The following is a 24,053-nucleotide window of genomic DNA, read 5'->3' as shown; positions in this document are numbered from 1 at the left end:
TCGATGAGTTGTGTGTCCGAATCGTCGAGTAGAGTTGGAATAGTCACGTGGGTTTAATGACCGACTCGACGAGTCAGAGAATAGACTCGTCGAGTTGGCATTGTGTGAGGAAACCCTAAATCCTCGGGTTTGTGACCTATTTAAGGGGCCTTAAGCCTTCATTTCCGCCTCACCAGTCACCTTACACCCTTGAGAGAAACCCTAATCCTCCACTTGAGCTAGAGAGTGAGAGAGGGGCTAATCTTGTGTTTATTAGTGCACTTTTGAAGGAGAAGATGAGAGTATCAAAGCTTGGATCAAGAGGAGGTTGTGGATTTAGAGGTTCATCAGAGTTTTATTCAGTTGGAGGTAAAAAGATGCTAACTTGATCATTTCCTTATAAGATATTGGTTTAGGGAGTTTCTAAGGTTTTCTCCCATCCCTTTTTGTGTCATTTGAGTCCTTTGAGCATGATTTGAGGTTGACACCTCAGATCTGGAGTGTAGGAGTCTTGTGAGTCCAAAGACCCAAACTTTATTGAGCCAGAGATAAGATCTTGTGCATCTAACCATTGTTGGAGCTTGAATTGGCATTATGGATCAAATATGTCATGCATGAACGTAAAGATCGAAGCTTTACGTCATAATCGAGCCTTAGGAAGTTAGATATGGAGTATAGGGCATGGGTTCTGCCTTAAAATGTCTGAATGAGAATTTGACTTAAGGGACTCGACGAGTCAATGAGCTTATTCGACGAGTCAGCTAAGGTTTTCCCCGATGAGTCTGTACATGGGTAACTCGACGAGTTGATGAGACATCTCGAAGAGTTATGTTGGGTTTTCGCGATGTTCTGAAGGAACAAAGGGGACTCGGCGAGTCACATAGAAGCACTCGACGAGTCAGGTCAACATGGACAGTTGACTCGAGTGTTGACTTCGGTTAACTTTAGGGTTTTGGTCAAGGCAGAGGTTATGGGGATGTTGGAGGGGTAAAATGGTCTTTTACCTATTCCAAGAGTTTAAGAGAGAGAATAACCTAGTTTACTTAGATTCGTGAATTAAATGTTAATTAGAGATAATTATCTTATGTATTAGGCGGAGGCTAGTTCGAGATTCATGTATGAGATTATTTACTTGTTTGCTTACGAGGTGAGTCTTCTCACTATACTTACCTAGAGTGGTAACCTTTGTGTGATCAGAGAGTCGTATGTGTTTATATTGAGTATTGTGATATCATGCATTATGTCTTTGTGATTTATGCTTTGTAATATTATGAGCTTACTGAGTTAGGCCCGGAGGGTCCATCCTAGTTGTGGGACCGGAGGGTTCCACAGAGACACATTGACCGGAGGGTCTTATCTGAGTATAGTCATGAGAGGCTAGTGAGCTATGTGTGGTATTTTGGGGAACTCATTAAGCTTCGTGCTTACCATGTTATGTGTTATGTGTTTCAGGTACCTCTCAGGATCACAAGAAGACACCGACTTGATTGTATACGTGGATTCGATACCTTGTGAATGATTCTGGGATAGTGACAGTTTATGTGGATTTTGTTGGATTAATGTCTAAGTCCATAACTATTTTGGTATGTACTTGACCCGATTATGAGCATGGTCCTTTTGGGTTGCCTTCACCATAATAATATGTAGGATGAATTAAGGAGAGAAAGGTTTAATTATGATTTTTTAATATATTATGAGAATAATATATTAAAGGAGAAATCATATTGTTTAATTAATATTAGTCAAGAATTAATTTTGTGGCTAAAAGAGATTAATTAAACTTAGGGGACTGGAATGGTAGTTATAAGATAATTGCAATTAGGCTATGGATCACCTTGGAATAATAGGTTGGACGAATTCTATGGGGAAGCCCATTAGAAATCGTCCAAGGCATGTTCCAGAAGGGGTCCATGGGCTGCTTAGGGCTTAAGCAGTCAAATTAGGGTTTCCTTGTTAGATAACCCTAATTGCCTACCTATCTAAAGAACCCTTGAGACCTAAAAACGTGGCTAAGTGTTCCTTTAGTGTTTACAACCATTTTTGGTGCCTCCTCTCTCTTCTCTATTCATCCCAGTTGCTTTGTGGTGTTTGTGACTCCATTAGAGGTGCGACACTTGAGACACTAAGCTTTCTGAAGCCAAGGATTGATTGTTATTGCTATATAACAATCAAAGGTAAGATCTAAACCCTAATTTTAGTTATAGTTTATTAGATCTAGGGTTTATAGCTTTGGATATTCAATTGCATTGTAGCACTTGGTTCTTGGTATGTATTTTTATTTAAGAGTTTTGCATTTTTGGCCTGGGACTCGACGAGTTGAAGGACCAAATCGTCGAGTAGGAGCGGGTTTGGATACGGGACCTTAAGTGGCGGACTCATCGAGTCGGCGGCCAGACTCGACGAGTAGGCTCTGACTGGACAAAAACCCTAATCTGAGGGTTTGCACCCTATTTAATCATCTCTTTCAGCCATCACTCGTCCCTATTGCTCCCAGAAACCCTCCAGAGCAAACCCTAACTGAGTGTGTGAAGATCTAAAGGCATTTGTGGTGATTTTGGTAGTTTTGTTCACAAGGAAAAAGGAAGAGCATAAAAGGATCAAGAGGAGACTAAAGGATTCGAGTTTGGTACATCATTTGCAGTATTTGAAAGGTATAAATTATATACCTTGCTTGTTCATTTGTTAGATCCCTTTTTGGGGAAGAATTAGGGCTTTTTAAGCCATATGAGGTAGCCAACCATGATTGCAAACATGGTTAGTGGTCAAGACTTCGGATCTAGGACCTGGGAGGGGTCACAAGGCAGATTTGGGTTGCTTTTGCACCCATGGAAGGCTCCATGCAATCTAAGAGCTTCTTTTACGGCTTTTTAGGCTCAAAGTCCCATGCATGCACATAAAGTTCATAACTTTACGTGTTAGATTGATCATAGGAGCATAGATCTATCATTTGGTTAAGAGTTGTACACTAGAAAGCGAGAAATGGGACTTGGACATTATCAACTCGGCGATTCGCTCGTGGGACTCGACGAGTCTGAGACTTGACTCCCCTTTTCTGTTAGGGTTTGCGGGGAACCCAGTTGGGTGTTAGAAGGGTCTTAGAGGGTTCAAAGGAGTTACCCAACATATTGAACTTAGCCTTAGACCTGGAGTTCATAGGACTCGACGAGTTCATGAACAGACTCGGCGATTCCAAGGCAATCTCCCAACACATGAATACGAACTCGACGAATTGTTCATACAACTCGGCGAGTCGAGGACAGGACGTGTTCATCAGACGAAGGTGAACTCGAAGAGTTGTTCATACAACTCGGTGAGTCAGATGAAGGTTCAGTAGGTGTTCGTATAGAAGGAAAACTCGTCGAGTCATTGCCAAACTCGTCGAGTAGAGTCAGGAATGAGGACGAATGAATGGATAGGGACTCGACGAGTCGGCGGCCCAACTCGGTGAGTCAGGTCAACTGGAAATTGACTTTGACTTGATCAGGGGTAAAATGGTCATTTTACCCTATGTATAGTTATCAGATTATAACTGAGTGTTTTGTGGGAATTATAGTCGGAGGAGCTCTGGAGCAGCAGCAATAGGCAGAGTTTTCCCGCACAGATCATTAGCAGCTACTAGTATGAGGTGAGTTACCTTTCAGTAGCGGTGGGTCTACGACCACAATGCCGGCCCATTAGTAGGAGTCGTATGATTAGATGATTATCTTTGTGATATTCATCTGTGTTTGCTACTACCTGATATGTTATATGCTGGCATGATATGTTCTATGATAGTGGTAGAGTTCGGTTGTTAGGACCGAAGGGTAGGTTAGGCACCCCAGATATGCCTAGCAGTATGTTATGATATGGTTAGCTGCTTGCATGATATGTTATATGAGATGGAGGTAGTAGAAAGGGGAATAGTCCCCGAAGTTCGGTTGTTAGGACCAAAGGGTAGTCAGCACCCCATAATGGCTCGACATGGGTAGGTCAGCACCCCAGAATGGCCGCATGGGTAGGTCGACACCCCAGAATGGCCGTATGGGTAGGTCGGCACCCCAGAATGGTCGTACTGGGTAGGTCAGGCACCCCAGAATTTCCCGGCAGTATGGATGCTATGTGATTGTATGGTATGTGGTACGATGGGGGAATTCACTAAGCTTCGTGCTTACAGTTTACAATTTTGTTTCAGGTACCTCTACAATGAAGGGGAAGGAGTCGGCGCGGTAGCGACACATCATACACACACTCATTGTTTTCCGCATTATGGATATTCTGGAATTGTACTTTGACATGTTACTTATTTTATGACTTGGGTTTTCAGACATGATACATTGTTTTATGAGATGATGTGATTTCATAGTATTTTCCTATGAATGTTTTTATGAGTCAGTTAATTAAAATGAAATTTTCGGACTTGAAAATTGGGTCGTTACATGCATGTTCATTAGACAAACTAGATCCAAAAGCTATTAGGGTTTGCATGTACACCATATGATTGATGTATTGCTCAAAACCCATCAGATTTGTGTTGACATTTGAACAATATTGTTTTGAGATATATATTATGAGTTTTTATGTGTTTTAAAAATGAAAATTTTGGTTTGAAAATTTACATCATTACATTCAGCCTCCATCACCCTCTCAAGACCAGAAACCCTAACCTTAGCCTCCCTTGTGTGACATTGATCTTTTTGTGGTGTTTAGTTTCATTTTGAAGGAAGAAGAAGGTGTTGGCCCAAAGATCAAACAACAACTCCTCCCTATCCTTGTAATCACTCTCTGGACCATTGGTAAGTCCTCAAGTTTCCATCTTGATGATTCTTTGGTTGTAGACCTAGCTTATTTATCTTATTTTGGTCCACAAGTGATTTTTGGTTGGTTTGATGTGATAAATATTACAACTTTATGACTCTCTTAAGTCCCATAGGCAATATATCTTTTAGATCTAGACTTTAGTTGGGATTCTTTGCCTTGCATGAGTTTTGGTAACCTTTTTGTTCATTTTGACCTAAAATGGAATCTAGACATGAAATGGTCATACATGTCTATAAAGCACCCAAATTTATGTGAAACCTAGCATTAGAAACTCCTATGGAGTTGGTTGGACTAATGACTTTGAGGAAAAGTGCTTAATGGTTGAGCCCATGTTATGGTTGTTCAGGCTGAGGATGGGTTTGGTGATTGTTTGGGTCATAGTGGTCATGTCTGTTTGCGTTTGAATAGTGCAGACCTAGGTGAATTAGTTGATTTGAGGTCTCGAGGCCTTGCTTAAGGTAGCGTCAGTTGAGTCATGGGACTCAAGAAGGAAGCAATTGTGATGATCGGTTCGAGGATTGCAACTAGAGGCTTAGTGATTGGCAGATGGATTGGGATATCACTATCCACAACGAGGATTATGTTCTTCCAGCTTTTTGTGTTCGAAGGAAAGAAAGAGAGCAGACATGGGATTTTTTCAGAGCTGGGATGTAGACCCAACATGCGGCTAGATAGTTTCAGTTTTTGGCGGCAAGTTGGCGATGTGGGTATGTACAAGATGATTCTTATGGTAATGTTGCCTTGAGATGAGATCAAGGTTCTGCTTTCTTTGAATTTAGTTAGTTAAGGATCTAGTTGATTGTTTCAAGTGATCAAGGAGGTGAATTGGGAACAACAACTTTTCTTGTCTCGGATGTATCCCGACTAAGAGAATGATGCTTCTTATATTTATGAGTAATGCTCATGGTGAATTGTTTGTAGGGGATTTATAGGCGAGGTGGATGGTAGTTCATTTGTTTCTAGATAAAGAATCAGATCTATGAATAGACCGTCATAATTATTGTTTGTGTATCTGTAAGGAATTGTTGATGTTAGAGGCGGTTATGATTTAGTGGTTTCCGAGGTCTTATTCTGAGATTCAAAATATCTTTGGGTTTGCTTGGTCTTCATCTGGAAGATCATCTTGCGTTGTGTTATACATTCCAAGAGTAAGGGATGGTATGTATCTGGTTGAGTCGGTTTGAGTATTGGTTTGTTGCAATGTCAGTTGGTGGTAGTTCGAACCCCAAGTGGGGAGAACAGGGTATTCTGCTTGGAGAATCATCGATCGGTTAGAGTACATGGTTTCAGAAGTATGGGTTATATGGATCTACGGTTTGGGTATTCGATACTTTGTCTTAGGATTTGGTCAAGTCGGGGATGCAAAGAAAGTTGCCATCAGATGTATGTGCTCAGGAATGTATGAGTTGTCTTCGCGACAGGAAAATGTTGGACAAGGGGATCGTTGTAGCCAGTGGTTCCTTTTAGGATGCCGGTGAATAGATCAAGTGGCGTTTGGGATGCTCGGGTTGAGTATAGGTTGTTGAGGGATTTTACAGCCCGTTGTATAGGTTTTTATCTATAGTCTAGGTTGGGCAGTTATTGATCGGTAAATCAGCTTCACAGTTTAGTGTGTTTAGTTCTGCATGGGTTTTGGTTCAATAGTGTATTGGATCATTGGATCCGTTGTCAATGCATTCTCGATCGTTGGCTATTTCGCTCATTGTCAATGGTTGAGGTTCTTCGAAGGTTTCGAGTTGTATCAGTTGAAGTTCAACGGATGTGTCAACCTATCGTCAAATTTTGTATGTTGTCTATTTAGTTTATGGGTATGCGTACCCTCAATTGTTGGTTATGGAAGTATTATTCATAATAGGCTCAGGCTTAGAAGTTATCCTTTGTTATTGGGAGTACAGATGTCGGGGCGGTGTCGTTAGTTTTTCAGGTATAACTGTAGATCAGTGTATAATCCAATATTGGGGCATGTCCGAGTTGGTATTTAGATTGACATGACCCGGGTTTTGACAAAAAAAATTGGATAATTTTGGAGGTTTTATCGAGCTACTTATGTAACACTCAAAATCAAAAAGGCCAAAAAAGGAAAGAAAACCCTAAGTCAAAGGGTCAACTCGTCGAGTCTAGGGAGGAACTCGACGAGTCGGAGCGGGATACGGGGGATTGATTAAGAGGACTCAGCGAGTCTGGTCTGAAGAGGGAAACCCTAAATCCGGGACCTTGTGCACTATTTAAGCATCTTATTCTCTCCCTTAGGGTTCCTTATAGCCTCTCTTATCCAGAATACGAAACCCTATGCCTCCATTGTTGCACATTCAGGCTTTCTTTCCATTTTGAGTTAGAAGCCCAAATCTGAAGTTGCTACTTCAGATCTAAGTGTATCTTGGCCTAGAGAATCATAAAGCATCGGTCTATGGGTTGATTGTAAATCCTCTTTGTCTTAAACCCTAGTTTATAGTGTTTTGAGCCTAGATCTCCTTAGCTACACGTAAAGTTTGTCACTTTATGTGAGCAATAGGCTTTAGAAGAATGGATCTACAGTTTGGAGTCCATGCATGAATCAAAAGCCTCTGAATATATGAAAGACTGAATAGACTCGTCGAGTCCTTCGAGTGGACTCGGCGAGTAGTATGAAGATAGAGATGAACTCGACGAGTTGGATGAACAACTCGGCGAGTCTGTTGAAGATTTCCTTAGACTCGGCGAGTCTGTTCTTGGACTCGGTGAGTCAAGTCGTGAAACCCCAAACCCTTCAAGTTAAGACTCGGATAAGTGAGTTGAGTGGGGACTCAGTGAGTTGGACAGGACAGGACTCGAAAATCGGTAGACTCGGCTAGTCAGGGGCTGACTCGGCGAGTCGAGTCGTGAATGAAAGGATTTTGAGCATATGAACTCGGCGAGTCAGTAGGCAGACTCGGCGAGTAGGGTTGACCTGGAAGGTTGACTTTGACCAGGACTTTGACTTTGTCAAGAATGGACTTAGTTGGCTTCTAGAGTTCTGTTTGGATCTAAGTGTTATATGTATTAATATTGGTAGCTCGGGGAGCTAGTGGAGCAACGGTTCAGAGAATTGTCGGTCAGTAGAAAGAGGGTTATCAACAAGTTCCGCAGTGCAGGTCAGTTTCCCTTTGTGTGAATGGGTCTAAGGCCACAATGCCGGCCCATGTAGATATGAGTAGGAAGACCCAGGGGTTAGCCCTAGGCACGGTATGCCAGTATGATAATTAGGACCAAGGTGCATTGATAGCAGTCAGGTGCCCAAGAAATGGTTTGCATGATAGAGTATAATTGTTGTCTGTGTGATACTTGGATCCGCCTGGTAGGGAGGTGAGTGTGGGCGAGGTCCCGTATCTCACCAATAGCATAGTGTGGAAGGTGTTCCACATCTCATTAGCAACAGAACAGGGGCGAGGCCCAAGTTCGGGAAAGAGTGAGTGTGGGCTGGGCCCGTATCTCACTATCAGTAGGAGCGTGGACGGGGTTCCATGACTCATCAGTAAAAGGACAGGGACGAGGCCCAAGATAGGCGAGGCCTTAGGACAGGATCCATTAGTATATGTTTAGCTTATGTGTTGTGATATGTTTATGTGCTATTATATGTTAGCGGGCGAGGCCCAGTGACAGGCGAGGCCTAAGTGAAATAGATATGTATCCGAGCGGGGCTTGAAGCCAGGCGAGGCCTGGAGCAACAGGACCGTTGTATTGGGCGAGGCCCGACATAGCGGGCGTGGCCCAGCATGTGTTGTATGTGTTGATACAGGGTATGTAGTAGGTTGGGGAACTCACTAAGCTTCGTGCTTACGGTTTTCAGTTTTGGTTTCAGGTACTTCCGGTAGCAGAGGGAAGAGCTCGGGGTGATCGCATGGCACACACCATTGATTAGTCAGCCTGGGATGTTTTACTCTGATAATGAAAATATGTTTTGGAAATGATACTCTGAATTCATGTTATGACTTATGATATGTTTTTATGAATATGGCTTTGGTAATGATTTAAATAAAACTTTTGGTACGGATTTTTGGGACGTTACAAGTTGGTATCAGAGCCTTGGTTTGAGGGATTCGGACATACTCTCGGGTGTGACTGAACTCAAACTAAGGGATTGGTCTAAAAGTTTTCAAAATGAAAAGACAGTTTTGGAAAAAGAGTTTTTAGAAATGAAACAGTTTTAGAAAAGCGAAAAGAATTCAGAAAGAAAAGAATTTTGATAAGAGAAAAGGGTGTGGTGCATGCAATCAGCCGAGCTCAAGTAAGTACCCCAAAATACCCATACAAGTTTATGTTATGATTATCAGTTAGTAGAACAGCATGCTAGATTAGGACTATTGGGTTTTGAGCATTCTAACACTCCTAAGTGTACATGCAACCCTAAATACCTTGGATCTATGTTTTCTCTATTATACATGGAAATATGAACTTCCAAGGTATTATCCTAATCTAGCATACAAAACAATGAATATAACAAGATAGAATACATACCTCTTTGATGTAGAAAGTCTTCATGAAGCTTGAGTGCCTAGTGCCCCAAGTGTAACACCTCAAATGGTTCACACAACACCGAATACACTTGGAATAACTTGAGAGAAACTTGAACACTCCTTGAAATCGTCTAGCCCTCACACTCACACATAGTGCACAATTTCATGAGCCATGGGATTCTTTTATATGGTGGCTATTAGGGTTACACCATGTAACTCATGACTTTATCCATTCCTTATGCTCCATGGATTTTAACCTCCATGGAGCATCCATGGGTCACCCCATGGACTTAGTCCAACATAAGGAATCTTGGATCACAAGCCCACATATATAAGAATGAATGATTTACACAATCAACCCATATATTTAATTAGTCTCCTTTTGATCACTTAATTAATTCCAAATTAATTCTTGATCAATACTAATTAAATAACCTTATTAATATATTAGAACTTATAATATATTAACAAACCTTAAGTGTTATTTCTCTCATTTTAGTCTATCCCAATGCATGATGCCATGCAACCTAAATGGACCATGCCGGGTCGGGTCAAGTCTTACCAATTATAATTATGGACTTAGACATTAATCCAACAGTCTCCCACTTGGATAAGTCTAAAACTATTATTGTGTATGACTGCAAGAACTAACTGAAAATCGTAGCTCTCAAAAGCTTCTGTCGAACTCTGACCTTGTAGATGAACTCTGACCTTTGTCAATGACTTTTCGATTAGATAAGGGATCATATATTCCTCCATTCTAGATATCATATGGACTGAGACATGGATTATAATCATTCTCTCTGTCCATTTGTTGTTTCCCGATTTCCGGTTTATGAAAACTGACTAATTGAACAAATCAAATCAGTCCTGGCCCGGCCGAGCACTTCCATTTGTCATCATCAAATCATCGAGGGTCCCACAGATTTCGCTTTTATCCCGAAGGTAAAAGGAATGGATAAACTTCGACTCATATGGCTTGTTCTACTACTTGTTTAATCATACACAAAGGCACGTTTTATAACACCGAGTTACCGAATGCGTTTTCGTGCAATCAATGTACAACCAACTCATAGTAACAACTCATATCTCTAGGTTTGAAGAATATAAGATATTATCATCTCATGATCACTCGTGATAAAATCCATGAAGTGATTCCAATGAGCGCGGGTTGAATCCAATACTCAAAACTTATGAGCACTCATGAGTGTTGTAGCCGTTTGTGCAACATCTTAGACCTCTACAAGCCAACCCATGACAGTCTTGATTCATATCTACTTCCAACATATGACCGACTGTGGATGGTTTGAATAACTTAGTCATTCCGGAAGAATAACCTAATTTATTCTGGAATTCAAAACATGCAAAATGAAACACAAGAATAATTGAATCCAATATGGTATCAAAACCTATGAACATAAATAAAACACCTTTTATTTATCACCATATGATTACACATTATTCATTGTATACTGTTTCAGCTATCAACTTTATTCTTGAATTTAAAACAATAGTTGTCCCATGCTCTAAGCATGTACACTATGTTTTCTAAACACTAGTCATGTCATACACCAAGTATGCATACTATGTTTGTCTATGATCTTTACTTTGTGAAATAAATCAATTGAACATAACTACAATGATCCTCTTTTCACAGTCCCAAATCCTTACTGCAAATGCAAAAATTCCAAATTCATGCGATTTACTAAAATCTGTTAGATTCTAAACTTATATGCATTGATCCTCTTGTAATGATTATGCACAAAGTCACAAGGACTTGACAACAAACATTACAAAGTATTCCAAAGGAGATCAACTCCTTGGAAACATCCTTCTTGCATTAATTTTCCTTAATCTTACATAGATTAAAAATTCTAACCTTGAAACATTTCCAGATTCATTTTGACTATCACTTCTGAACAAGAGTTGCCTCCTTATAGATTATGTCAATATGGTCTTTCCAGAATTATCACTATACCTCCAACTGTCCTTGAGCACCCAATCTTTGGTAAACCTTAGATTGTCCTCGACAATTGATTAATCCTTTTAGTCATATCCAATTCTAGACCTTTTCCCTTCTTAATGCCCCAGGCATTTGGAAAATTTTAGAAAGGATGAATATAGCACATGTAATCGATCCTATATCCGAAGCATATGGGATACGATTCATGATGTCTCACATAAAGACTAAACCAGTCTTTTGCTATAACATTTCCATTTCTATTTGCCAAGTTCTCACAATTCAGATTATGAAAAGGGATGCCGTAATCATAATTGAATTTTAGAACGCAAATAATGGACCCATATACAAAATTTTCTTATGTTGAGCCATTCCAACATGAAATTCATATATATATCCTAGACTAAATATGATTAAAATCTCAATCTAAGCTTTTAGATTTGAGATGAAGTATAATTTCCTCTCCCTTAATTATAGCAAAACAACTCTTTCCCAATTGAAACTTTTGTTTTCTATAATTAACATTCCTAACTTGCAATACTTATCATAATTATCATGCTCCTACTAACATGATGATTATTAGCATGACACTTATGCTCCCACTACCTTTGACATGTACTCAGAAATCAGTTGACTTTCTTACCAAAGTTCAGATTTCTGATACTAGATTGTTTTGATAAAACTTTATCAAAATCATACACCTTCCCTTAGATAGCTCAAAGGTGTGTCTAAAAAATTATGAAGAGGGATGTCGTAATCATAATGGTTAGACGTTTTTGCCACTTCTCACAAGTACAGGTTAGTGTGTCGGTTAACCACACACGCTCCACTAACGACTTTGAGAATGCAAATATCTCAATTGCTATCTAGCTAAAATCTACTTAGTGAAAGGGTTTCCTCGCCATCATTTTCATGAATCGGAGAGAAACCTTATGACACTTAGATTTTTATGGTGTATGAGTTCCTACCCATATGAATTTGTCAAAACCATAATCACAAGACAAGGATAATGACAAATCCAAACTCATATGGTTTGAACTCAATCTTAATTTCTTGCCACCTGGCAGCTCAAGGGCCTGCCATTGCTTCTAAGTTGTTGTGCAACCAATTGAGAACTCTAAAAACTCATATGCAAAGCCAACTTTAACTGGAATGGGCACAGAATATGTCAACATGATAGGTTATAAACCTCAAGTCGTGTGCTAGTGAAGAACTTCAGGTTTTATTCTTGATTAGTTCTTGAGACTTTCAAGACCTTTAAGACTCCCACTGTCCTCTTGACCTATAAGACTCTCTTGTCAAACATCCAAGAGATAGTGCGGATTCTAATCAAGACAAACACTTCACATAATTGGCCTTAGTTGGTCTTTGTTTTATCTAAAACATCACAACTTACCAATTTCAAATGTACAAGAGTAGGAAACTTTAACTCTTACATTTGACAAGTGTTTTAAACCTTCTTTAAGACATGTCACTCAAATTACAATCTTGGAGTATGACTCTAAGACTTGTATTGGAACGAAGTAGGACTCATCTTCTTGATTTAACCATTTCAACAATTCAAGATTCCTCGTCTTAGTCATAAGAATGCACTAAGATTTCCTTAGAGAACTAATTGTGCTATGGTTTCTTAATCATTAAGATGATCACAAAACTGATACTAAAGTACTCTCCCATCTTTTCAGATTTGAGAAACTTTTATCCTTCTGCCTAATTTGATTCTTCTTATTCGCTCTGCCATACATTGGAACCTTTTCCAATGTCTCATAGTTACACTTAAGCTTGTAAGTATAATCGTATTTACTGAGCTTTAGTAAACCATGACGAATAGTCTTATCGATCTTTTGTGGTGGACTTGACCAGTGCACAAGAATGTGTACTCGATCCCTTAGTCCTTCACTTGACTCACACATCCATGTGAACAAGTAGTTAGTCTTAATTCTTTTTCAATGCTTGAAAGTTCTCATTCATCATGCTATACAACTTGCATGATTCCAAGTTTCTATCCAACTGAAACTTGGGTGATGAGAATCTTTCCTTATTTGGTAAATTTAGACACTACCACAAATGAAAGAATCAAATTCACTTTCCAATATTGCTATCAGTGGAATCTTATAAGCAACAACTTTTCACAAATGCCATTGTAAGGATACTTAAAATAAATAAAATCAAAACCTTTTTCTTTTATTTTAAAACTTTGCGGAAAACTTATCTTTACAATCCATATGAAAACCTTGTTGTTATCTATTCCTAAGCAATATAAATATCATAACTCTTAAGTAATAGCCCAAAATTTTGATCACCGAACCATGCGATTGAAATTCATCTTCGCGATGAGAATCAACATGCACTTAATAGAGTTAGACAATGGACTTTACCTGAAGTAGAGCCAAACTTATTGACTTTAACATCCTTAGGTAAATTTGGCAGCTTCGCAACCAATGCCCCTTCATTTGGAAATAGTTACCTATGGACCCTTGATAATGGGACTATCTCAGACTTAGCCTCTCTCTTTACCATTTGGTCAACTGAGTTGACTATGGCCGATCCCTTTCCATTGGAAACAGAGAGCTTTACTGGATATCCAATGTCATTATAGTCAATGTCCACAAGTTTTAGGAAGTTGATCTTAGCAAATAGATAAGATCATTAAGGGTCTTGTCATTGTCTGTTTCATAGGAGTCCCAAAGGAACTCACTATGTGACTTAGAAAGTAGTTGAGGCACCAACTATCTCAACACTTTGACATCCAACTCTCGCGGCTTGTCAATATGTGACTACATCTCCAAGATGTGATCACACATAGACCTTTGCTTGCCAATAGGGCTTGAGTGGCCTTAAAATTTTCAAGAACTTGTGGGTTAGGGAGAATAATTGGAGTAGGTGAAAGAAGTATGATTTCCATGGGACATCATCTTCATTTAGGAAAGCTTGTTTCAAGAGATTTAGCAAGATCATAAATGTCTAAACCAGACATCTTTTTGGGAGATATTCAAGATAGTTGATTTAAAGTCCTTAATATGACACCCAATATGAAATATTAAGGCTAGGACCCAATAAACTATTTTATAACTTAGAAGAGGGATTCCGTAATCAAAGCTATAAAATATTCGAAGGTAGGTGATTGACGATTCACCAATTTCCACCAAGATAAATGAAATGTATTATTAGGTTTTAATTGGTTTTTGAAACTCCTAGATCTTTGAGATTCGTTGAACTTTTCAATGACATGTTTCAATCTCGAGTGTGCCCTTCAGGTTTTGTGACTGGGATGCCGAGGATCACAAAACAAGGTGTGAAGTAACCATGCAAATTACTTGGTACCCTTAAGTGTTTACCCCTCAATCGATGTGCCGGTTAACCATACACGCTCCATCGATACTATGATAAACATTAAGTTACCCTTTGCCTACCTTGTTAAATACGAGTTAGTGTGCCGGTTAACCACACACGCTCCACTAACCGACTTAAACAAAGTGCAAAGTGTAATTTCATGGATTTGCACCTTATTCACATTTTCGTAAGTTACTAAGATTAGGTATTTATAAGAGTTTAGTTACTTAGTATTTATCATTAATACTTTTAATGAAGGGAGAATTCTAGTCCTTGTCCTACCCGTTCGGCTAACGACCCTCCACCGGTCAAGGAAGCGGTGGGTGAGAGTGGACACCCATTAAACTGCCATTTTATAGGCAGTAACCTTATACCCCCCCTTATAGACCGGCTTCGTGAATGAGGCCTACTAACGGTAAGACTGACTTTACTCTTATACATACATATATATATATATATATAATTATTATTAACTTATAATATTATAAAGTATAAGGGTTGAATTTTAACGTTTAAAATTCTAAGGGCTAACTTGGAATTAAAGTATTGATGGGGAAAACTTTACAAATTCCAAAACTTGAGGGCAAGTTTTGAAACTATTCAAAACTCTTGGATTTTCATAACTTATGAGTTTAATTAAAGTTTTAAAAGCTTTAATGAAGTGACTCTTGAACATCCATAACTTGAGGACAAGTTATTGAGTCATAAAACAATTTAATAAGGAAAAAGACTCTTCATTTTGTAACCTATGACAACTTTTAGGAGTTGTAAGATTCATAAATGTGACTTATAAGTTACATAAACACATGTTATGAACTTCTTTTAGATTAATTTGGATTAAAACAAACTATCACATAATTTTATTCATTAATCTAAATTCACTCATAAAACAAGGTAACACAAAAAAACTTTTGGTGATCCATAACTTATTCTTAAGTTATGGAATCCTTTAAAACATTAACACCAAATTTTGTAACTCCATAAAAGCTTTGAATCTATTTTTTTCAAAACCTTTTCATATCCATAACTTATGGAGGTTTCAAAAAATAAAACTCTTTAGATCAAACTTTTAAAACTAATAAAATAATCATATCATTTTATCTTTTATTAAATTTGACCTAATTCAACTCATAAAGCAAATTATTAAAATTTTACAAATAATTAGTTTTTCACAAGAACAAGTAATTATCTTAAAATTTGACAAAATTCATGTTTTTTTTTCCTTTTTTTCAACTTTGAAAATAAAATATTTGCATCAATATAACAAAAAACAACACCTGGCTCTGATACCACTGTTGGGTTTTGAGCATTCTAACACTCCTAAGTGTACATGCAACCCTAAATACCTTGGATCTATGTTTTCTCTATTATACATGCAAATATGAACTTCCAAGGTATTATCCTAATCTAGCATACAAAACAATGAATATAACAAGATAGAATACATACCTCTTTGATGTAGAAAGTCTTCATGAAGCTTGAGTGCCTAGTGCCCCAAGTGTGACACCTCAAATGGTTCACACAACACCAAATACACTTGGAATAACTTGAGAGAAACTTGAACACTCCTTGAAATCGTCTAGCCCTCACACTCATACATAGTGCACGATTTCATGAGCCATGGGATTCTTTTATATGGTGGCTATTAGGATTACACCATGTAACTCATGACTTTACCCATTCCTTATGCTCCATGGATTTTAACCTCCATGGAGAATCCATAGGTCACCCCATGGACTTAGTCCAACATAAGGAATCTTGGATCATAAGCCCACATATATAAGAATGAATGATTTACATAATCAACCCATATATTTAATTAGTCTCCTTTTGATCACTTAATTAATTCCAAATTAATTCTTGATCAATACTAATTAAATAACCTTATTAATATATTAGAACTTATAATATATTAACAAACCTTAAGTGTTATTTCTCTCATTTTAGTCTATCCAAATGCATGATGCCATGCAACCCAAATGGACCATGTCGGGTCGGGTCAAGTCTTACCAATTATAGTTATGGACTTAGACATTAATCCAACAAGGACTAAGGATCTAGGGAGGATGCCTTATGTTCCTGTTATATGTGCTTTGAGCTGCATGATAGTGCTGATTAGACAGTAGTAGGATAGCCTGTTTAGGTTATGCCTGAGTATATGAGATTATGTTGCATGCTAGTACAGATTCTTGATATGAGATTATGATTGTTGAGTATGTTATGGTTAGATTTTCCCTTGCCTGAATGTTGCTTGCTTTGTGCATTGGGGGATTCTGAGTGATGGGAGTTAGCCATTAGGTGAATACGTCACGCCACATCTGATCAGGGTTGAATAATCTTAGAGTACTGTATTTGGCCCTATTGCGCAGCTCTTGTTTGAGTCTAACCGTTGTAGGGATGAGTCTTTTACTCGAAGGATTATCTGAGCCTCGTCACATGTGATGGTATTCAGATGATGGCTAATTGGCATCGCAAAGAAGCCTTCAGCAGCTGAGGACTGGTTTGGGTGGATTCAGAGGTTTTCCTAGGGTAAGCCTAGGATGAGATAGTGCTGGGAGCAGTAGTAGTAGAAAAAGGGACCTGGTGGAGTCGAAGCAGTTCTTGAGGAAAGTATGGATAGATGTGGAAGGTAGTATGGGCCCGTACTACTAAAAGCAGAGGATCCGTACTCGATTCGAGAAAGGCCGAGATGAGACTAGGAAACTTGTAGTGTGTGCATATGACCCTTCAGCAGTGATGAGTATTCTGATAATATTGCGATATGTTTCAGCATGGTGACATTGCGAAAGAGACCAGTGGGTGGATCAGGCATCGAAGAGGGATCAGGCTTGGGTTCAGGGGCCGAGTAGCTCGAGGAGCGGATGAGGGAGTTGATATCAGCTGAGGTTACGCGCAGTATCCTAGATCAGACTCATGTGAACTTTGGCACGGTCAAGGAGGGTGTACTGGAGATCTTGGATGAGAGGCTGGGAGCCTTTTGTACCGAGATAATGTTTTTGATGGGAGCGTGTACTATGACATTTCGAGAGTTCAAAGCTTGCGTAGCTCCAGATTATCAGGGGGCTAGGGGCCCATCGCTAGCAGCAGGTGGTTGGCCGATGTTGCCAACGCATTCCGTATGAGCCGGTGTCCCGAGGAGGACAAGGTCAGACTCGCCTCCTGTCTTCTGAAGGACAGAGCAGGGGATTGGTGGGAGGAGGTTGGTCATGCCATTGGTGATGATGCCGTGTTGGACGCGATGACATGGAGCGATTTCTCGGCCAGGTTTAGGGCTGAGTTTTCACCAATTATTGAGGTGCAGCAATGGCACGGGAGTTTCAGGATTTGACGCAGTCTACTGAGACTGTGGCAGAGATCACTGCCAAGTTCAGGGAGAGGGCCCTTCTTGTTCCGCAATATGTCGCGGATGAGGAATTGAAGAAGGCCGATATCACAAGATGTTGAGGGCTGACATCAGGGAGTTCGTGAGCAGGTCTGGGTGTAAGACGCTGGAAGATATGATCTCTCGGGCTAGAGAGAGGGAGATTGATTTGGAGCAGATCCGGAAGAGGAAGCCGGATGAGGTTCAGGTAGCCACAGGTTCGGGAAAAAGGCCCAAGGGGTCAGATTCGAGATCGAGGGATTACCAGAGCCACGGTCGATGCGGGAGGTGTGGCAGGACGCACGGGGGTGCGTGTAGGAGTGGTAGTGGTGGAGATTCGGGTTGCTTCAAGTGCGGCCGGACTGGTCATCTTAGCAGGGATTATACTGCTACCACCACCCAGGGATCAGACTTGATATGTTTCCACTGCAGTAAGCGGGGCCACAAGAAGGCCCGGTGACCCAGTTTGTTTTCGGCAGGACGGGTGATAGCACCTGCCCCTGCAACTCTGAGAATCACAGACGACCGTCAGGGCCGAGCAGAGGCGCCTGCGGTAGGAGGCAGGGCTTTTCAGATGACTACCATGGAGACGAGAGCAGCTCCGAATGTTGCAGGTATGTGTCTTCCGTTTTCTGCTTTCTCTGTTCATGATTATATTGTTATGGTTTTGCATCGTATGTGGTATAAGTAATTTAGAATTGAGCGGATTGCTTGCGATTTAGTTATAGCCATCTGCATACCTTGGGTAATAAAGTGGTAATCAGGGGGTGGTGCCTTATGGAAACATGTTACTTAGGATGAAGTAACTATAGCATGTTGGCGTGGAACTCCGTAATGACCCGCTAAATTCAGAAAGGTGTTATTGAAGTGATGGATCGGTTAGATCCCTAGCTATGGAAAGCTTGATTCTTCAGCGGATTGATTGCGGTATAGAAGAGAAGATTGGGAATTCTTCTCAAGCATTGAGCAGTGAGGTATAAGCAGGATCAAAGTAAGGGAGAACCCTTCGAGTGTACAATGGTAAGAGCACGCAGATCCAGGATGAGTACTCGACCTCTGAGAAGGAAAAGAAGTAGCACAGCGATGGATAGGTTGATGAGTTCAGGGTTGGGAGTTTGAGAAACTTCCCAATAGTTAGTTCATTTAATCAAGATGTTTGGTATCTGGTTGGAACCTCAGGATGGAGGATCGCCTGCAAGACTCGAAAGAGTTGGAATGAGGATCTTGAGAACGGTAGCATGGGATGCTTTTGTGTTAGTAGTCAATGGCAGAGACAACATGTAGAGCATGGTAGAGCGGCGGGAGAGCCGCAACATTTTGCGTCAGCAAGCCAGATATAGGAAGTGTTGTAAGACTACGGGGTAGCCGTAGCGTTCACTAGCAGTCAGTGAGTATGGAAGGTGTTGTAAGACTACGGGTAAGTCGTAGCATTCTCTAGCAGCTTAGTTAGCGGAGTGTGGGCGGAGGCCCATATCTCCTAGTTAGCAGATTTTGGGCGAGGCCCTTATCTCCTAAGTGATCAAGGTGGGGATCAGGAATGGGTAGTAGATGAGAATAGTATAGTCGGGTGAGAGCCGTGGGCGAGGCCCGTATGAGAGTAGCAGTAGAGGTGAGACCTGAGAGCAGGGTTGCTCAGTAGCGTAGTCGGTTGGGACCCGTGGGCGAGGCCCGTGAGTTTTAGTAGCACAGGTGGGACCTGGTAAGGAGCTTAAGGTCGAGTTAGGGGGATCGAGGATCCCAGGACTTGTAGCGCCAGAATGGAAGAGTAGAGGGGGCGGTATTAGGTAGCCTAAGTTTCCTCGGAAGTCGTTGGGAGCGACTAGAAGTTTGTGTTTGGACTAGCGACCGGTGGGAGCCGGTAATCCAGATATTGATAGATCAGTAGGGACCAGGGTGGTCTTGGTTCATCCGGAAGGCAGATAAGGGACATCAGAAATTTTCAGTCAGTGGCAGTGATGGTAAGCAGTCTATGGTGGAATACAATTAGTTGATCGAGGGGTGCTATGCACATCACAATAGGTTGGATAATCTTAGAGGGAAGGGTTTGACCCTATTGCGTAGCTCTCATCTGAGCCTAACCGTTGCGGGGATGAATCTTTTACTTGAAGGATTATCCGAACCATTCGCTGGGAGGGGTGCTCAACACTAAGTTATAGTAGTGAGAAGTGTCCAGCGGACACTGGCGGTAAAGACCCATACTGGAAGTAGCGGGGGGGGGGGGGGTAATGGAGTTTGTGAAGGATAGGACCTTCACAGTGACAGAGGAAGTAGTTGGTTATGGAACGCTGCCTTGGGGAGGCTAAAAAACGCACAAGGAAAAAGGTGTGAACCCATAGGGTGTCCAACATAAGTACTCGGGGAGTACCAGAAGGTTTGTCAGTTGAGTAAGTTGTGTTCCCAGAATGTTCAGGGTCAGGGTTGGCCCGAGATTATTATCCGTAAGGATTAATGTTAGTTAGAATGACCGGGCAGAAGGCCAATAGAGGTAGCCAAGGGGTGTTAGGTTCCCAGGCAGAGTGTTGGAGGCAGATCATAGGTCAGTTGGCCATAGCGAACTTCGAGGTCGAAGTTTAGTTTAAGTGGGGGAGAGTTGTAACACTCAAAATTAGAAAGGCCAAGAAAGGAAAGAAAACCCTAAGTCAAAGGGTCAACTCATCGAGTCCAGGGAGGAACTTCACGAGTCGGAGCAGGATCCGGGGGATCGATTAAGTAACCAATTCGGCAAGTCCGGTCTGAAGAGGGAAACCCTAAATCCGGGACTTTGTGCACTATTTAAGCATCTCATTCTCTCCCTTAGGGTTCCTTATAGCCTCTCTTATCCAGAATATGAAACCCTAAGCCTCCATTGTTGCACATTCAAGATTTCTTGCCATTTTGAGTTAGAAGCCCAGATCTGAAGTTGCTACTTCAGATCTAAGTGTATCTTGGCCTAGAGAATCAAAAAACATCATTCTATGGGTTGATTGTAAAGCCTCTTTGTCTTAAACCCTACTTTATAGTGTTTTGAGCCTAGATCTGCTTAGCTACACGTAAAGTTTGCCACTTTACGTGAGGAATACGCTTTAGAAGAGTAGATCTACAGTTTAGAGTCCATGCATGACTCAAAAGCCTCTGGATATATGAAGGACTGAATAGACTCGGCGAGTCCTTCGAGTGGACTCGGCGAGTAGTATGAAGATGGAGATGAACTCGACGAGTTGGATGAACAACTCGACGAGTCTGTTGAAGATGGCCATAGACTCGGCGAGTCTGTTCTTGGACTCGGCAAGTCAAGTCGCGAAACCCCAAACCCTTCGAGTTAAGACTCGGATCAGTGAGTTGAGTGGGGACTCAGTGAGTTGGACAGGACAGGACTCGGAAATCGGTAGACTCGGCGAGTCAGGGGCTGACTCGGCGAGTCGAGTCGCGAATGAAAGGATTCTAAGCGTATGAACTCGGCGAGTCAGTAGGCAGACTCGGTAAGTAGGGTTGACCTGGAAGGTTGACTTTGACCAGGACTTTGACTTTGTCAAGAATGGACTTAGTTGGCTTCTAGAGTTCTGTTTGGATCTAAGTGTTATATGTATTGGTATTGGTAGCTCGGGGAGCTAGTGGAGCAACGGTTCAGAGAATTGTCGGTCAACAGCAAGAGGGTTATCAGCAAGTTCTACTTGGTGCGAAGAGTCGCCGAGTAGAGACGCGATTTCTCACCCGGATTAATGAACGGACTCGACGAGTCACATTGGTGGACTCGGCGAGTCTGCGATGTTTAATGAAACCCTAATTTCTTGGGTTTGGGGCCTATTTAAAGGGCCTTATGGCCGTCATTTGTGCTCACCAGTCCCCAGAGGGAAACCCTAGTGAGCTTGAGCGTTTGGAGTGAGATAAGGAGCCATTGTTGACATTGGAGGTGTTATCTAGCAAGGGAAAGGAAGCAATAGCCAAGGGGAAACAAGAGGATTAACTTCCTGAGGATCTGAGGTCCAGAACATCATGTTTGAGGTACTATTTTCGAACCATTCTCTATTATAGTGATGTTCATGTTGATTTAGGGCTTATTGAGCCCTTTTGTGGCTAGATCTAGTGCTTCCTTGGTCCCTTAAGCAAGTTAGGTTCTGGATCTGGACTCTTGGAGGTCCAGAGTGTCCCTTTGTCCAAGCTTTTTATGAATCCATGGAGGTTTTGGATTGGGGTCTTTGTGCTTGAGGTCAAAACACCATTTATGAGTCATTAGGTGTGTTATGAGCACCAAGACATGAACTTTACGTGATGAATAAGCTTGGAAGGATTGGATTTTTGAGTTAGTGAAGCAGATCTGACCTCAGAAGGTCGTTTGGGGTTGTGCATGGAATGCACTCGCCGAGTCCATTTCCAGAATCGACGAGTTGGTGCGGGTTGTTCAGTGATTTCGAACCAGGGTTTGAGTAACCGAGTCGGGTGAGTGACTCGGTGAGTTGGAAGGGACTCAGAGGAATCGGGTCCCCGTAGAGACTTGGCAAGTCCACGCCAGACTCGGCGAGTTGAGTTGACCGTTGACCATTAACCAGAGTTGACCAATGTTGACTTGATAGGGTTAGTCAACCTTAGTTGGGAAAGTGTTAATTAGAGATGTATTGTGTTATAGGAGGACTATAGCTCGGGAGATCGATCACTAGTGATTTCAGGGATTTGCGAGTTATCGAGATACGCGAGGAGAGTCTTCTCACTATACTTTACCTTGAGTAGGTAATTAGAGTTATGTGACAGAGTATTTGTATGCTATATGTATGTTATGTGTTGTATTGCATTATTTCTATGTGATTTATGATGTGCATGTTTATAGAGTTGGAACGGGAAGGTTCATAGAGTTAGAACCAGAGGGTTCACAGAGTAGGGTCCACGGACCCACAGAGTTATAGCCTCGAGTGGCTACTATGTGCTATGTGTGGTATTTTGGGGAACTCACTAAGCTTTGTGCTTACAGTGTTTGGTGTTATTTGTTTCAGGTACTAGTGATGACCGCGGGAAGGCGCCGGCCTCATCAGTACACACACGGGATTTTTATGTTATGAGATTTTGGGATTTTTATATGTTATGGATTTGAGTTTCAAAAACTGATGTTTTTATGAATACTAAATGAATTATGCTTTTATAAAATGCGAAAAATTGTTTTGAAATTTACGGTGTTACAAGTTGGTATCAGAGCCTTGGTTTGAGGGATTCGAGTACACCTTCGGGCGTTTTTGAACTCAAACTGAGGATTTGAGAAATATTTTCAAAAAGAGTAAAAGATTTTTGGAAAATACAGAGCAGAGTCGTGTGTACGATCAGTGCACGCCCGAACGGTGATTTCCCAAGATACCCTCATATTATGTGTCATGATATTGATATGATGTATTCTCATGCTAGAGTAGGCTAGGTACTCCTATTAGGACTAGAGTGGCCTGATTTGTGATGCCTTAGCCTAGAGAGAGGTGAGCTGCTATGAGATGCTTGAGAGTGAGTAGATAGCAGCGAGGAGCTTATGAGAGATCTGTTAGAGAGTGGATTATGCATAATAGAGTACTTGGAACTTGGGATCCGAAGAGGAGGACTTGGGGTGTATTCTGATACGGTGCGGACAGTAGTATTGGGCCCGTACTACTGAAAGCACCGGGGCGGTGTACAACCCAAGTAAGAATCTTTGGAATGCCAAGGATCAAGGAGGGATGAGTTGTCGAGTGTGAGTATGCTCTAATGGATTCTAATTTATCGTATGTTGTATTTCAGAGGTAGATCATGGTGAGGACACGTCTTATGCCTGAGAGCAGTGGGGCCAGTGATGAGGAGATCCGCCGGATCATCCATGAGGAGGTGGCTGCGGCCATCAGGGCAGAGATACCAGAGATGTTCGGGTCTATTAAGACCACGTTGGTTGAGACTTTTGACGAGCGTTATGCTGCTCTTTCTGAGGCTGCTATTGCAGCGGCCACCGCAGCTATTGCTGCCGCGAGGCCGCAGGGTGGTGATGCGTTGCTGTTCCGAGAGTTCAGCAACACAAAACCGTCGGAGTTTGATGGGACCCAGGACCCGGTGACGGCTATGAGATGGATTTCAGACATAGAGGGGTGTTTCTTTACTTGCTCATCTCTTGAGCATTTGAGAGTCCGGTTTGCGCTGAACCAGCTTCGCTTGGGACTGAAGGACTGGTGGA

The sequence above is a fragment of the Lactuca sativa genome, chromosome 5, assembly GCF_002870075.4.
Source record: "Lactuca sativa cultivar Salinas chromosome 5, Lsat_Salinas_v11, whole genome shotgun sequence".
In the NCBI taxonomy this organism is placed as follows: Eukaryota; Viridiplantae; Streptophyta; class Magnoliopsida; order Asterales; family Asteraceae; genus Lactuca; species Lactuca sativa.
Note: the sequence above shows the minus strand (reverse complement) of the source record.